The sequence below is a fragment of the Aotus nancymaae genome, unplaced genomic scaffold (assembly GCF_030222135.1).
Source record: "Aotus nancymaae isolate 86718 unplaced genomic scaffold, 86718_ANA_hifiasm-v0.15.2.pri h1tg000019l, whole genome shotgun sequence".
Lineage (NCBI taxonomy): Eukaryota > Metazoa > Chordata > Mammalia > Primates > Aotidae > Aotus > Aotus nancymaae.
The window spans coordinates 47,785,149-47,802,067 of record NW_026988431.1 but is presented as its reverse complement, the minus strand read 5'-3'; the positions used below and the strand labels follow the sequence as shown (position 1 = coordinate 47,802,067).

The window sequence follows — 16,919 nt, the reverse complement described above, 5'->3', positions numbered from 1 at the left end:
AATAGCTAGGTATTAAAGTGACAATGTATTATGTCTTCTCAAATTAGTACATGTTATATCAACATCCTTATAAAGAATAATATCTTTCCTGAAAGGGAAAGTATGCTGGGTATAAAAGCTTTGGAATAAAATTTTCTGATGTCCTTAAATGCAGTAATAACATATCAAGCCAAATGAATTACCACTTTTTTCTTTAATTTTTCTGATGGGAGAACAAATTGTAGGTACACTAACTTTTAGAGACAAATTCTATCAGAGAAGTCAAGAAATAAAATATTAATAAAATTACTATTTAAATATGGATTTTGTAAGAACACCATCATGAGATGTGACCAAATTTATATGCAAAATTAAAATGTCTAATTGGCTTATTGTTTCATTTCTGTGACTTTACAGTATTAATGCTACAATAGATAAAGAAGATTCAAGTTAATTCAGTAGAGAGTCAATCACTGGCCACTGTAAATACAACTCTTGATTATTTCATTGGTAAAGCTAATTGTTGTGAAAGACTTCTGACAAAAACAGAATCCCCTTTTCCTGCTTAACCTTGCCCTTACCTTTTCTTTTTGTATTGTAAGAATGAATACCACCAATATTTGGTGCTGAAATATTCATTTCCCACATGTCACAAAAATCCCAGTCTCTTAAGCAAATTTTAAGTTCTCTATTGTGATTGTGGCTTACTAGAGATTGTGGCTTATTGATTCTGTGTGTTATTGTTCATTACATGTAAATACTGTGACGATGTTTAAGATAATACAGTACTAAATAAACAAAAGTTCTGATTATTTACTCTTTATAGTTGATGCTGAGTTATAATTACTCAAGTATAGATCTACTTAGCTGAGCAAATTAAAATCACCAATTTCCTTGAAAACATAGAATGATTTTAGACATATATTCTTCTACACATCTTTAATAGCATCTTATTTTGTTACTTATATATCATTGAGACAACAAATAATCTTTTATTAAATTTTTTATGTCAGGCACAGTGCTGGGTGGTTAGGAGAAAAAGTGAATCAGAGGTCCTTGCTCTTTAGGCACTTGTTACATAACCCAAAGGAACCATTTTTCTAAAATTCAAAGTTTTATTTTTACTATTTATAATTTTAACATTCTGTTGAAGAATTAAATTTAATTAACATTAATGAGAACCCACTTTTTCTCAGTGCCTTCATACGTGCAGGGGAGTATAAAAAGACACACTCCCTATTCTCATGGCGGTAACCATAGCTAACTAGAGAATAACATAGGGTGACTCCGGTTGAGCCTGAGAGTAGATGATGACTGAATAATGCAGGAGCTCAGAAAGAGGTAGGACCATTATGGTTTTTGGTTGGTCCACAGTCATAAGGACATGGTTCTATAACTACAGTCTGAAGTATGGGAAGTCTGTGAAACGTAAGGAAAGCATTTCAGAGATTGAGTGTATTGAGAATAAGAAACCATCGCTACACTTGGATGTAGTAAAAATAGAAGGGGTTATATAAGCTACCATAATGAGTAATAAGTGCCTTGATATTACCCCACTCCCCCCACCATTCTCCCAGCCTTGCAGTGAACTGACTGTTGAATTACATATTTTCTATTTTGGTAAAAAATTAAATAGTTATTTTTGCATCAGGAACTTATTGCAGAAGTTTTCACCCATCATTTTTCACTTTCCTCTGACTTAAAAATATGGAGCACAAGTTATCCTGATCGCCTTTCAGTTAATAAAAACATTTTGTAAAAACACTTTTTGTCAGAGCTACTGCTAAGATACAGAGCATAGAGTATAGGTATTCTTCCAAGCAACCCACTTCTTGCAGAAACTGGAGGGAAGCCAAGAGAAAAATCAATCACAATTATTTTGAAGTAAAGTTTCACAGTGTTCTCCTTACATTATTATCTATGAGTTTCCTAAGATCACTGACAATGTCATACTGTTGATTCCCTTGTCACCCAGAACTGTGTCCAGCAAATAATGTGCTGTAAATGTTTGTAAAGTTTATAAATAAGTAATAAGTAAAATTGACATCCATGCCTGGAAATCCAAACATTTGCCTTTTCACTCATTAACTGTCTCTGATCCTTTTCTCTCATATAGTTTCAAATATGGAAATATCTGTCAAAATATCTGTCATAACTTTTTTTTTTGAGACAAGGTCTCACTTTGTCACCCATGCTAAAGTGCAGTGACACAATCTCAGCTCACTGCAGCTTCCACCTCCCAGGCTCAATTGATCTCCCACCTCAGACCCCACAAGAAGTTGGGACTGTAGATGAGCATGCAACCACACCTGGCTAATTTTTGTATTTTGGTAGAGACAGGGTTTTGCCACGTTGCCCAGGCTGGTCTTGAACTCCTGAGCTTATATGATCTGCCCGCCTCAGCCTCTCAAAGTGCTAGGATTACAGGCATGACCCACCACGTCCAGCCTGTCATGTCCTTAATGCACGAAGTCTTCATGATTTATTTTTTGTCCTACAAAGTAAACACTGGAATAAAAGATCTGTTCACTGGATGAATTTTAAATTTCAGATTTCAACCCTACATACCTCTGAAATCTGATGTGATTTCTGGCTGGTGGTGGACTTCACATTTTGGAGAGAAAGTTAACAGGAGATTCCCACCAGCCCCCATTACTACCACAAACACTGACAGTCCTTCCTACAGGAGAATCCTCACAAACCCAGAGCTCAGTTTGGAGAGCTGCCAGGAATTCACACAGCTGCCCTGCCCTAGATGAGAAGCACAAAGTGCATATTTTCCACCCCCTGCCCAGCTGTTGTGAGCCAAGCCACTGCAACGTGGCACCATCTTAAGACAGACACCTCTGGAGTGCATCCTACTTGAGGCAGTAGCCACTGTCCAGCACTGGGATTCCACCTTCGTTATGCCAAGCCCAGGTGAGTGGCTGAACACCATAACTCCAGCTGTGCAGAGACTGGGGCCAGGATCAGCTATGATTCTGGTCTTGCACAACAGGAAAGCCAACTTCTGCTACCCTCATTTCCAGCCAGAGGAAAGGTATGGCAGTTGCATCCAAAGCAAACTCACCCTAGATCTGGCCAAACCACTGTGCACCTTCCCCTAAGAGGCCTCTGAGTCTCCAAGCAGATATATGCCACTAAGCCAGCAAAGGACCTGGGCTCAGGACCTAAGAAACAGTCCCATAGCGCCCCCCCCCCGCTCCTCTGCAAACATGCCCTGGCCTTCCCAATGGCTCTGCACCCCCAGTAAGGTCCTGAGAAACAGTACTATAGACATTCAGTGGCAGGCATGCCCCTAGGACAGCCAAGCAACCAAGAGTTCATGACCCAGATCAGAGAAACAGTCCTGTGGTCTACCCTCAATAAGCACATCCCTGAGCTGGCCAAGTAACCTTTCACATGTGTTTCAGACATTAAAAATATCCCTGTGGCCAACCCCAGTGTGTGTAACCCTGAGGCAGTAAAGCAGACTCGTACCTATGTCCCAGACCTGAGAAACAGTCTTCTGGGCCACCCTCCAACAGGCATATCCTACCAGGCTGGTCAAGCAGCTATGTGCCCAAGTTCCAAGCCCAAGAAAGAGACCCACAGGCCACCTCTGGTGGGCTACCACCAGCTAACCAAGCAGCCATGTGTCTATGTCCTGGGCCTATATAGTAGCCCCGTGGGCCACCTTCTGCAGACATACCCTGGGCCAGCTGAGCATCTGTGCACCTGCACACCAGGCCTGAAAACAGCCCAGCAGATTGCAGTTAATGTTCATACCCCCATCCCCAAGTCTAACCAAGCAGCCTTTAACTCATATTCTAGGCTTTAGGAACAGGCCTGTGGGTCACCCCTGACAAACATATTTCTAGGCTGGCCAGCAGCTGTGTGCCTAGATTCTGGGCCTGACAAATAACCCTGCAGGTTGCTCCTACCAAATATGTCTCCAGGGTAGTAAAGCAACCATGTGATTTTGCTCATGGCCAGAGTAACAGCCCCATGGTTTAAACTCCAGAAAGCCAGACCCCAAGTTAGGCTAGCCACTATGTGCACACATGCATCCCTGACCTGAAAAATGGCACAGTGAGTACACCTGTGGCAAAGTCATACTATTATTGCCACAAACTCTCTTATCCTAGGCCACTGAGAAATTCACAAATGCCAGTAATGTGAATTATAGCTGAAGAAACTACAGAGACTACACTACTGTAGTAGGCCAATGCACCCCACCAAACTAACACCCGAAGACCTATGCATACAAATAAGTGTTTTGAAAAAAAAAAACCTGATTGATAAAATTGGAAGAAGTCACCTTCCCACCAAATTCATAGATAACAACATATGGTGTGATGACTACTCAAAGATCTAGAAGCAGAACTACCATTTGACCCAGCAATCCCATTACTGGGAATATACCCAAAGGAATATAAATCATTCTATTATAGAGATACATGCAAGTGTATGTTCATTGCAGCATTATTCACAATAGTTACAACATAGAATCAACCCATTGTTTCCATGTCAGCCCATCAATGATAGACTGGGTAAAGAAAATGTGGTACCTATACACCATGAAATACTATGCAGCCATAAAAAGAAATGAGATCATGTCCTTTGCAGGGACATGGATGGAACTGGAAGCTGTCATCCTCAGCAAACTAATGCAGGAACAGAAAACCAAATGCTGCATGTTCTTACTTATAAGTGGGAGGTGAATAATGAGGATGCATGGATACATGGAAGGAAGTGGAGCCTGTCACGGGGTACGGGGGGAGGGAGAGCATCAGGAAGAAGAGCTAATGGTTGCTGGGCTTGATCTGTGCAGCAAACCACCATGGCCCATGTTTACCTATATAACAAAGCTACATATCCATCACATGTACCGCAGAACTTAAAAGTTGAAAAAAAAAGAACATAGGGACACATCAACTATGAAAAAAAAAAGTCACCTGCAAAGAAAAACAATAATTCTCCAACAGACCTTAATCATAAAAAAGCCAGAAAAATAATATAAAATAATAACTGTCAGGAAAATCAGTGAGACACATGAGAACACATGTACACAATTCAATGAAATCAGGCAAAAAAAATGATGATTTGGATGAGAAATTCAACAGAGATAGCTATCATACAAAAGAATCAAACAGAAATCTAGGGCTAAATAATTTAATGAATGAAATGAAAATAACAATAAGAGCTTCAACAACAAACTAGATATAGCAGAAGAAAGAATTTTTGAACTTGAATACAAGTCTTTTGAAATAATACAAACAGACAAAAAAGAAAAAATATACAAAAGAATTTTAAAAGCCTATGGAATATATGGGACACTATTAAGCACATTAAGCTAAAAAAAGAAAGAAAGAAAAATCAACTCACATTATGTGCATTCCAGAAAGAGAAGAGAAGAAAAATGGTGATGAAAACATATTTAATAAAATCATAGCAGAAAGCCTCCCAAGTCTTGGGATAAAGATGACATCCATGTTCAGGAAGCTCCAAGAACCCCAGATAGATTCAATCCAAACAGGCTAATAGCATGAAAACATGCAAAACTATAAAACGCACTGGTAGAGCTGTTACACAAAAGAGAAAGAAAAATAAATAAATTCTTTCACTACAGAAAACCACACAGCTGCAAAAATAAGCAATAACAGAGAAAATAGGGAAGAAAGGATATACAAAACAACCCAAAACAATCAATAAAATTATGGGAATACGTCATTACCTATCAATAATAACCCTGAATTTAAATAGGCTAAATTCCCATTTAAAAGATATAGACTGGCTGAATCAATATAAAAATCAGACCTGACTACATGCTGCCTACAGGAAACTCGCCTCAACACAAAAGATACACAGACTGGAAACTCGCCTCACCTTAAAAGATACACTGACTGAAAGATAAGGGATGGAAAAGTATATTCCATGCAAATAGAAACCAAAAACAAATGAGAACAGTTATATCAGACAAAACAGAATGCAAGTTAAAAGCAGTAAAAAGACACAAGGAAATTATAAAGTAATAAAGGAATATAACAATTGTAAATGTATATGTACCCAACACCAGAGCACTCAGATATATAAAGCAAATATTGAATCTATAGGGAGAAATAACTGCCAATACAATAATAGTTGAGGAATTCAACAGCCCACTGTTTGCATTGGACAGATCATTTAGGTAGAATGTCAACAAAGAAATACCAGATTTAAATTGCACATTATACCAAATGCATTTCAACCAACAGCTGCAAAGTAGAGTTGCTTTTCATCAGCACATGAGAATTTTCATCAGTACATGAGCAATTTTTCAGAATTGACTGTACATTAGAATATAAAACAATATTAAATAAATTTTTAAAAATAGGAATTAAAACAAGTATTTTATCTGACCACAAAGGAATAAAACTAGACATCAGTAACAAGAAGAACCCTCAAAACTATACAAATATATGGAAATTAAATGATATGCTCCTAAACGATCAGTGAATGAAGAAAAAAGTAAGAATAATGCTAAGAGATATCTTGAAACAAATAAAAATGGAAACATAACATATTAAAACCTATGAGACACAGAAAAAGCAGTAGTAAGAGGCAATTTTATGGCAATAAATACCTACATCAAAAAACTAGATTTCAAATAAATAACCTAACAATACATCTCAAGGAACTAGAAAAGCAGAATAAAACAAACCCCAAATTAGTAGAAGGAAAGAAATAATAAAGATTGGAGCAGAAATAAATGAAATTGAGACTAAAACACAACACTAAAGATCAACAAAACAAAAAGCTGTGGTTTGGTAAAACTGATAAACAAAATTGACAAACTCAAGAAAATCGACAAACACTTAGCTAGACTAAGTGAAAAAGAAAGAGGACACTCAAAGTTTCATTTCTGACTTTATTTGGGATTTTTTTCATTCTGACTATTTATTTGGGTGTTCTCTTTCTTTTTTACTTAGATACCACAGAAATATAAAGGATAATTGGAGACTGCTATGAAAAACTATACATGAATAAACTTAAAAACCTAGTGGAAATGAATAAATAAGTGGACACATACAATCTAAAAGATTGAATCAAGAAGAAATAGAAAATCTGAGCAGGCCCATAACGAGTAACAAGATGGAATCAGTAACAAAACGTCTTCCAGTAAAGAAAAGTTCATAACTGGATGACTTCACTACTGAATTCTGCCAAACACTGAAGGAAGAAGTAACATCAATTTGTCTCAAACTATTCCAGAAAACTGAATCAGAGGGTGTTCTTCAAAATTCATTCCACAAGGTCAGCATAACCCTGACACTAAAGGCAGTAAAGATACAAAGAAAACTACAGGAAAGATCCCTGGTGAACACAAACGTAAATATTCTCAACAAAATATAAGCAAACTGAATCCAGGAATACATCAAAAAGAAAATACGCTATTCCAATAATGTATTTACTGTATAAATCCCAATAATTCCAAGTGGGATTTATTCCAATAATGTGAGAATAATTCAACATATGCAAGTCAATTAAAGTCATATATCACATTAACAGACTGAAGGATAGAAACCATCCTTCAGTCTCAATAAATTCAGAAAAAGCATTTGATAAAATTCAGCGACGTTTCGTGATAAAAACTTAAAAAATTGCGTATAGAAAGAAAATATCTCAATATAATAAAGACCATATATGACAAATCTACCGTTAACATATTACTGATCAAGGAAAAGCTGAATGTTTTTCTCTAAGAACTGGAACAAGACAAAAATGACCACTCACACCACTTAGTCAATATAGTACTACCCAGATAAATTAGGCAAGAGAAAGAAATAAAGGACATCCAAATTGGAAAGGAGGAAGCAAAACTGTCCCAGTTTTCACATGATATTATCTTATATAGAGAAAAACTGAAAGACTCTACCAGAAAACTCTTAGAACTGCTAAGCAAATTCAGAAAGTTGCAAGATACAAAATGAATATACAAAAGTCATTAGCATTTCTACACATGAGCAACAAACTAGCTGAAAATAAAATCAAGAGGACAATCCCATTTAAAATAGCTACCAAAAATAAAGAAGTAAATAACAAAATAACTAGGAATAAATTTAACCAAGGAGGTGAAAAACATCTAAAAGTAAAACTATAAAACACTGGTGAAAGAAATTGAAGGGGATACAAACAAATGGGAAGACATCCCATGGTGATAGATTGGAATAACTAGTAGTGTTAAAATGACAATACTACCCAAAGAAATAGAAAAAAACAATTTTAAAATTTATATGGAGCCATAGAAGACCCTAAATAGCTTAAAGTGACTCCGAGCAGAATGAACAAAGCTGTAGGTATCACACTATCAGACCTCAAAATATATTACAAAGCTGTTGTCACCAAATTAGCATGGTACTGGCATAAACATATAGACATAGACAAATGAAAAAAAATAGAGAACCCCGAAATTAATTCACATATCTACAGCCAACTTGTTTTTGACAAAGGTGCCAAAGACCCTCATTGAGGAAAGGACAGCCTCTTCAATAAATGATGCTGGGAAAACAGGATATCCATATGCAGAAGAATGAAACTAAACTCCCCACCACTTACCCTATATAAAAAGTAACTCAAAATGGATCAAGAACATAAATGTAATACCTGAAATAATAAAACTACTAAAAGGATAGGGAAAATGCCCCGGGGAAAATGGTCTGAAAAAATATTTTATGAATAAGCCCTTAAAAGCACAGGCAACAACAGCAATAACATGCACATGAGATTGTATAAAACAAAACACCTTCTGAACAGCAAACGAAGCAAAGAAAAGAGAAAAAGGACAACCTATAGAATAGAATAAAGTATCTGCAACTGCTCATCTGACGGAGATTAATATCAACAATATACAAAGAACTCACATCTTAACAGCAGAAAAACAAACAATTACAAATGGGCAAATTATCTGAAAATATATTTCTCAAAAGAAGACATACAAATAGTCAACAAATATAAAAATTTTTAACATCACTAATCATCAGGGGAATGCAAATAAAAATCACAATGAGATGTCATCGCACCCTAGTTACTATGGCTATTATCACAAAGACCAAAAATAATAAATGCTGAGAAGGATGTGGAGAAAAGGGAATTCTTAAACACTGTTGGTGGGAATCTAAACTAGTACAGCTACTATGAAGAACAGTATGTGTGTGTGTGGTGAGGGGGCAGTCCCTCAAAAAACTACAAATAGAGGCCGGGTGCAATGGCTCAGGCCTTGAATCCCAGTACTTTGGGAGGCTGAGGATGGTGGATTGCTTGAGGTCAGGAGTTCAAGACAAGTGTGACCAACGTGGTGAAACCCAATCTCTACAAAAAATACAGAAATTACCCAGGCATGGTGGCACACACCTGTAATCCCAGCTCCTCAGGAGGCTGAGGCAGAAGAATCGCTGGAATCCAGGAGGCGGAGGTTGCATTGAGCTGCAGTCATGCCACTGCACTCCAGCCTGGGCAACAGAGCGAGATTTTGTCTCAAAATAAATAATTAATAACTTGATAAAATAAACTACAAATAAAAATACCTTATGATACAGCAATCCTACTATTGGACTATTGAAAATTTATCCAGAGAGAGAGAAATCATTATGTAGAAGAGATATCTGTATCCTCATGTTTATTTTAGCAGCATCAACAATTGTTAAAATATGGAATCAATGTGTGTTCAGCAATAAACAGAAGTTTTTAAAAAGTGTGGTATATACACACTATGGAATATCATTTATCCGTTAAAAAAAAGAATTAAATCCTATCATTCAGGGCAATATAGATGGAACCGGAGGACATTATGCTGGGTGAAAAAAAAGTTGAACACTGCAGTTCTCACTCATATATGGAGGCTGAAGAAAGCTGATCTCACAGAAGTAAAAGGTAGAACGGACGATACTAGAGATTAGGAAAGGTAGAGGAAAGAGGGAGATAGAGACTTCTTAAAGAACACAAAATTACAGCTAGATAAGAGGAATGAGTTCTAGTCTTCTATATCACTGCAAAATGACCATTATTAACATTAATATAGTTTCAAATAGCTAGAAGGAGGATGCTGAATGTTCTTAACACAAATAAATGATAAATGTTTGAGATGACAGACATGCTAATTACTGATTTGATCACTATATATTATATGTATTGAAACATCACTATTTACCAAATGACTATATACAATTATTTGTCAATTTAAAAATAAAGAAAAATTTCAGTCAATAAAATTATCTTTGCACAAGAAATGCCAACTTGTAAGACTCAGGAAACAATATATTCTGGTAAACAGAATTTCATATGGGAATTTCTGATGTTTGAGAAAGAGCTTCTGCAAAGCAAAAGAAACCAGCAACAATGTTAACAGACAACCCAGAGACTGGGAGAAAATATTCACAAACTATGCATCTGACCAAGGTGTAATATCCAGCATCTATAAGGAACTGAAAGAAATTTACAAGAAAAAAACAACCCTATTAAAAAGTAGGCAAAGCACATGAACAGATGTTTCTCAAAAGAAGACATACATGTGGCCAACAAGCATATGAAAACAGTTCAACATCACTAATTATTAGAGAAATGCAAATCAAAGCCACAATGAAATACCATCTCACACCAGTTAGAATGGCTATTATTAAAAAGTCAGCAACAACAAATGCTGGCAAAGTTGTGAAGAAAAAGCAATGCTTTTACACTGTTGGTGTGAGTGTAAATTAGTTCAACTATTGTAGAAGACAGTGTGGCAATTACTCAAAAAGCTAAAAACAGATGTACCAGTTGACTCAGCAATCCCATTACTGAGTATATACCCAAAGAACCATAAATTCTTCTGTGTAAAGACATATGCTTGCCTATGTCCACTGCAGCACTATTTACAATAGCAAAGACATGGAATTAACCTAGATGCCCATCAGCAGTGTGTTGGATAGTGAAAATGTGGTACATCTATACTGTAGAATACCATGTAGCCATAAACAAGAACAAGATCATCTTTACAGCAACATAGATAGAGCTGGAGGCCATGATCCTAAGTGAACCAATGCAGGAACAGAAAACTAAATATCAAATGTTCTCACTTATAAATAAAAGCTAAACATTGAGTATACATGGACGAAGAAGGGAACAATAGACATTGGGGCCTACTTCAGGGTGGAGGGTGGGAGGAGGCTTAGGATGAAAAAATTACCTGTCAAGTACCATGCTTATTACCTGAGTGATAAAATAATCTGTATACCAAACCCCCATGACACACAATTTACCTATATAAAAAAACCTGTATATGTACCCTTGAAAATAAAAGTTAGAGAAAAAGTTTATTGTATTTTATCCAGTGCTTTTATCTTCCCTATATTTCCAGAAATTGATGCTGTTGCTTTGTATTTTAAAAATAAATGCTGTAGTGTTTCATATTTGGGTCCTAACTTCTAATTTGTCATATAAGATTCTCAAATATTAAAAAAATCTGAATGTTATTAAGACAAATTGTTCCTTGTGATTGTCTTATGTTTACAAACCCATTTATATTTAACTTGTTGCAATCTGTGCATTTGGGGATGCTAATGTGCTCAATAAATATATTCTGTGGGCACATATCATGCTAGTCTTTTTTGTTTGACCATTTGTTTTTGAAGCTTCTAGACATCATAGGCATGATAATAGCATTACCATATGAACATTGGTAAATTGATGGGTAAAAATTTTTAGGATCTCTCAAAACATCTCCAAATCTATGAAAAAGTAAGGAAAGTAATATGAAGTTATTTTTCCTTACTGTCTAGAGTTTCCATTAGGCCTCAGAGAAGTTTGAAGTATGTTAGGTTGCTGGTCTTTCAATGAAATGACACCTCTTTATTGAGAGATTATGCCTGGCTTTGTGGGGCTGGTAGTCTTTTGTGCTTGTTCCGTAAGTGTCAGCTGCTGTTTTTTGCCCCTGGGGGTGTGACTCCCTCTAGAAATCCCCTGTTTTTAATTTTCTATTTCTAACCACCTGTGGATTGATTAGAACCAGGTAATCAGAATTAGAATTAGTGTTCAAAATCTGAAAACATGTTTGAATAAAGAACCATGGGGCAATTCAATGAGAAACTTACTGAAGATTTAGTGTGTGTGCCTTCTAAAATCCATTCTAATTGCTCTAAAGAACATTTAAAAACAAAACAAAACTTGGGTTTTCTTTCAGACCTTCTCTGATGGAAAGAAAATAGACTGGCCAGCAAGAATGTGGCCAACTGGGGATCCCATTTCTCATTGTAAATTAATAAGCTATTATTTTGTATTGCAATCTTCTTCCTGAGACTGGTAAGAGTGAGTTAATTTACCAGGTGTATCAAAGGTGAGTAAAAATGAAAGATGAATATTAAGGTGAATCTGCAAAACTGAGGTCAAAATCCTCAATTACAAGACTATATAATGAGGCTGAAATTACCTCTTGTCTTTTTTATTACATTACTATACATGCATTTGTTTTCGATTAAAAAACAATATGAGAAGGGAGTATTTTTGCTGAATATATATGCAGAATCTGCACCAATCACTCAAAGATAGACAATATGAACTTAGCATCATTCATCCTGTTTTATTATTTGACAGGTAGTTTAACATTTTCCTTAGATTTATCATAGTTTTGCTGAGGCAGGTATGCAAAGACTGCAAGCCTGGATGCTAAAAATATAAACTAAAAATTGAATGTTTGCAGCACTGGGATGTTTACAATTCCTGAAGTCCTTTCATCAACACTTACTTATTTTTATCTTTGAGGCCCAAGTTTCACGTTTTAGTTTAAATCCAGCCAAGTTCCATGCTTCGAGTTCAGTACAGGTTTAACTAATTAGAGAAGTGAGTGTTTAGTGCTGTGCCTCTCAATCTTGGCTGCACATTATAATCACCTAACGAGCTTTAAAAATTCCTAATACCCAGGCCATACCTATTAAATCAGAGTATGGGGATGTGACCTAGGCAAAAGTGCGTGCTAAATCTCCCCAGGTGATTTCAATGTTCAAAGAACCACTGCTTAGTAATAAAGCCTGATCAGGTTAAACTCATCAAAGAGTCAGGTGCCATTGTAAACACGTGTCCTACGCCAGCTGGGCCGTTCAAGCTTCTGTGTGACTTTTATTTATTTATTCTTAGCTCCCTCTCACATATATCATTGAGCATTATTCTAAGACCTTACATTGTATTACTTCATATTTATTGTCTTCACTCTTAGGAGAACAGCTTACCATCTCAAAATAAAACCACAACAAACCAAAACCAAACAAACAAAGGTAGCCATCCACTGTGCAATTCCCCAATTCTCCTTACTTCCCCTTCTCACTCAGCTACAGCTTCCTGAATCACTACCCTCCTGCTCAATTGCCGAGCCAATGCCCTTGATTCACCCTCTTTTCTCCCCAGGACTTCGCTTAACTCAGTCGCCTGCTCTTCTGTGTCTACTCCTGCTCCCCTGAAGCTTCTTTCCTTGGCCCAGCCTTCCACTCAAGCTGCCACCCCAATTCTCTTCATCTCCTCTAGATTGTTTGAATGTCTAACCTATAGTCACCATTTCAGCTTTCTCAATGCTATTTCTACTCTGGCTTCCATTCTCACATGCTACCAAAAAAAGCCTCCCCAAGGCCCCACCAGCTGCTTCCACTGGCCAGTTCCAATAATCCCCTCCCTCCTTGCCCTATCTCTTTGCAGACATGCCTGACCTCTTCAGTGCTCTCTCATCTCATCTCAACTGCCCCAACCACTGGTACTTTTTAATTCTTTATCTTTCTTTGCCTATACTTTAAGTATTTTGTCCTATAGGGTTCTACCCTTAGCTAGCTTCTAGATTCTTTCTGCATGTTCTTCTCAGGTGCTTCTAGTCAATCTCCTGTCTTCAGCTAATTCTCACATGATGTGGGTTTGTAGCCCAACGTCTCTCCTAAATATTGGGCTTTTATGTTCATCCACAGACATTGCAAAAATCCCCAAAATCTCTGTGCCTATAACTGCCTAGAACATTTCCTCAGAAATCACTCCCACCACACAAAACTAAATCCTAAAGGAATAAACAAAACAAAAAAATAACAGCACAATAAAAAGATTCCATCTATCTCTGTTTGGGTTGCAATTTCTCCAGTCACCCAATCTCTAAGCTGCTGTCTTTCCAGTCACTCATGAGACCTTATGACACTAATAATCTTTTGAATCCATCTTTTTCTGAGTTTCACTGACTTAAGGAACTCATTTTCCTCCATACAAATTACCATAACTTCCTTCCACAGAGCCACCAGAGATTGTTTAAAAAACACAGATTTTATTGTATGATGTTTCTACTTACAGTCTTCAGCAGCTGTCCATTACTTCCTGAGAGCATTAGACTTTCTCATAGAGTGCTGACCCTTCCTTCCGTGAGTGTTCGCACATCCCTTGCAGGTTCCTTACTGTACACAGCCCTCACGCCGCTCAGCTTGTGCTCCAGCCTCACCTGCACTGACTCTCAGGAGATCTTTCCTGGTGTTGCCTTTTATCTCAACATTCCCTCTTCTCAGAGAATCCTACTTAACCTTTAGATTCAGATAAAGGGCTTCTCTAATTGGGATGCCGAGCTATTGCTGGTGCTGGCGCGGCTCCAAGAAGGCCATCCCAGCCCTCACTCTTCCACCTGCTCCTTAGAGAAGGGAAAATAAGCGAATCGAGCTCGAAGTCCAGCCAGCCCTTGGCCTCCAAGCAGGAAAAGGACGGCACTGAGAAGCGGGGCCGGGGAAGGCCATGCAAGCAGCCTCCGAAGGAGCCCAGCGAAGTGCCAACACCTGAGACCTCGGGGCCGACCAAAGGGAAGCAAAAACAAGGGCGCTGCCAAGACCCGGGAGAAGGAGGAAGAGGAGGGCATCTCGCAGAAGTCCTCGGAGGAGGAGCAATGACCATGTGTGCTGCCTGCTCCTCCAATGAGGAGCTGCTGCAGGGCCTCCATGGGCTGAGTGGGGAGCAGTTTTCCCCTGGCCTCAGTTCCCAGCTCCCCCGCCCACCCATGCATACACACATGCCCTCCTGGACATACTAACATTCCACTTAGCCCCACCCTGCATCTGCTGCGTCCCCACTCCCTTGGTAATGGGGACATTGCTCTCTGGGCTTTTGGTTTGGGGGCATCCTCTCTGCTCCTCTACTGTTTCCTCTGGCTTCCCATAGTGGGGCCTGGGAGGGTTCCCCTGGCCTTAAAAGGGGCCCAAGCCCCATCTCATCCTGGCACGCCCTACTCCACTGCTCTGGCAGCAGCAGGTATGGCCAAGGGAGGGGGGTGCTGGCCCCCAGAATTCCCCCAGCCAAACTGTCTTTGTCACCACGTGGAGCTCACACCTTTCATCCTTCCTCACCTTCCCTAGTCCCTCCACTAGGTTGGACAGCCCCCTTTGGCTACAGGAAGGCAGGAGGGGTATGAGTCCCCTACACCCTCTTCACTGTGGTTCCAGCCCCCTTGCCTTCCGCCTGGGATCTGAGCACATATTGTGGTGATGGAGATGCAGTCACTTATTGTCCAGGTGAGGCCCATGAGCCCTGTGGCTACCTCCTGAGGTGGGCTAGAGCTGTTCCCCCCAACCCTACTTTGCTTCTGCCACTCGGCCATTTCCCCCTCCTCAGATGGGGCACCAATAACAAGGAGCTCACCCTGCCCACTCCCAACCCTCCTGCTCCTCCCTGCCCCCAAGGTTCTGGTTCCATTTTTCCTCTGTTTACAAACTACCTCTGGACAGTTGTGTTGTTTTTTGTTCAATGTTCCATTCTTTGACATCCATCATTGCTGCTGCTATCAGCCCCAAATGTTCATCCTCATTGCCTCCTGTTCTGCCCATGATACCCCACCCCAAGATACTCTTCATGGGGAAGAGGGGCTGGGGCATGGCAGGCTGGGTGACCGACTACCCCAGTCCCAGGGAAGGTGGGGCCCTGCCCCTTGGATGCTGCAGCAGAGTGAGCTAGGGGGCCCGAATCGACCATAAAGGGTGTAGGGGCCACCTCCTTTCCCTGTTCTGTCAGGGAGGGGTAGCCATGATTTGTCCCAGCCTGGGGTTCCCCCTCTGGTTTCCTATTTGCAGTTACTTGAATAAAAAATATCCTTTTCTGGGAAAAAAAAAAGATTCAGATAAAGAATTATTTCTTCTGTGAACTTGTTTTCTGAATGTCATTCTCCTCTTTCACCTCTATTATAGAGTTAGTCACTTCCTAAGTCAGGCTCACACAGAGAGGATAATATAATTGATTTTAGAAATTTTATAATTTTCTTTTAATTTCACTTGTGAAAATGAGCATGCTCTTGTATACACTGAAATGCTAAAAATAATGAGAAAATTTATTTTATTATCCCCAATTTCAGTCTCTTTCCCAGAGGTCAGCATGGTTATCATTTGAATGTGTAAGCTTGTAGACCCTTTATTACAATTTGCATATGTAAAAATATTGAATTGGGGCTGGGCACAGCGGCTCATGCCTGTAATCCCAACACTTTGGGAAGCCAAGGAGAGTGGCTCACTGGAGGTCAGGAGTTTGAGACCATCCTGGCCAACATGGCAAAACCCTGCCTCTAATGAAAATAGAAAAATTAGCCAGGCATGGTGGCAGGTGCCTATAGTACCAGCTCCTCAGGAGGCTGAGGTAGTAGAATGGCTTGAACCCCAGAGGCGGAGGTTTTAGTGAGCTGAGATCGCGACATTGTACTCAAACCTGGGCAACAAGAGCAAGACTCTGTTTCAAAGAAAAAAAAATACTGAATTAGTTTTTGAAGCTTTACTGAAATATAATTGACATAAACTCTACATATTCAAAATAGGTAATTTGCTAAATTTTGATATATAGTATGTATATAACCGTGAAATCATCCATGTTTTCCCCTACCACTTTGTAATCCTCCCTCCCATTCTTTCCTGACCTACAATTCCTAAATAACCACTGTTTTCTGTCATGATGTTTATATT

The 16,919-nt window shown here is 38.8% G+C and overlaps 1 pseudogene; it reads left to right on the top strand.

Annotated features, from left to right (window-relative positions):
- Window positions 1-2,885: 2,885 nt before the first annotated feature.
- LOC105706536 (uncharacterized) lies at window positions 2,886-15,462 on the top strand (annotated as a pseudogene).
- The last annotated feature ends 1,457 nt before the right edge of the window (window positions 15,463-16,919 follow it).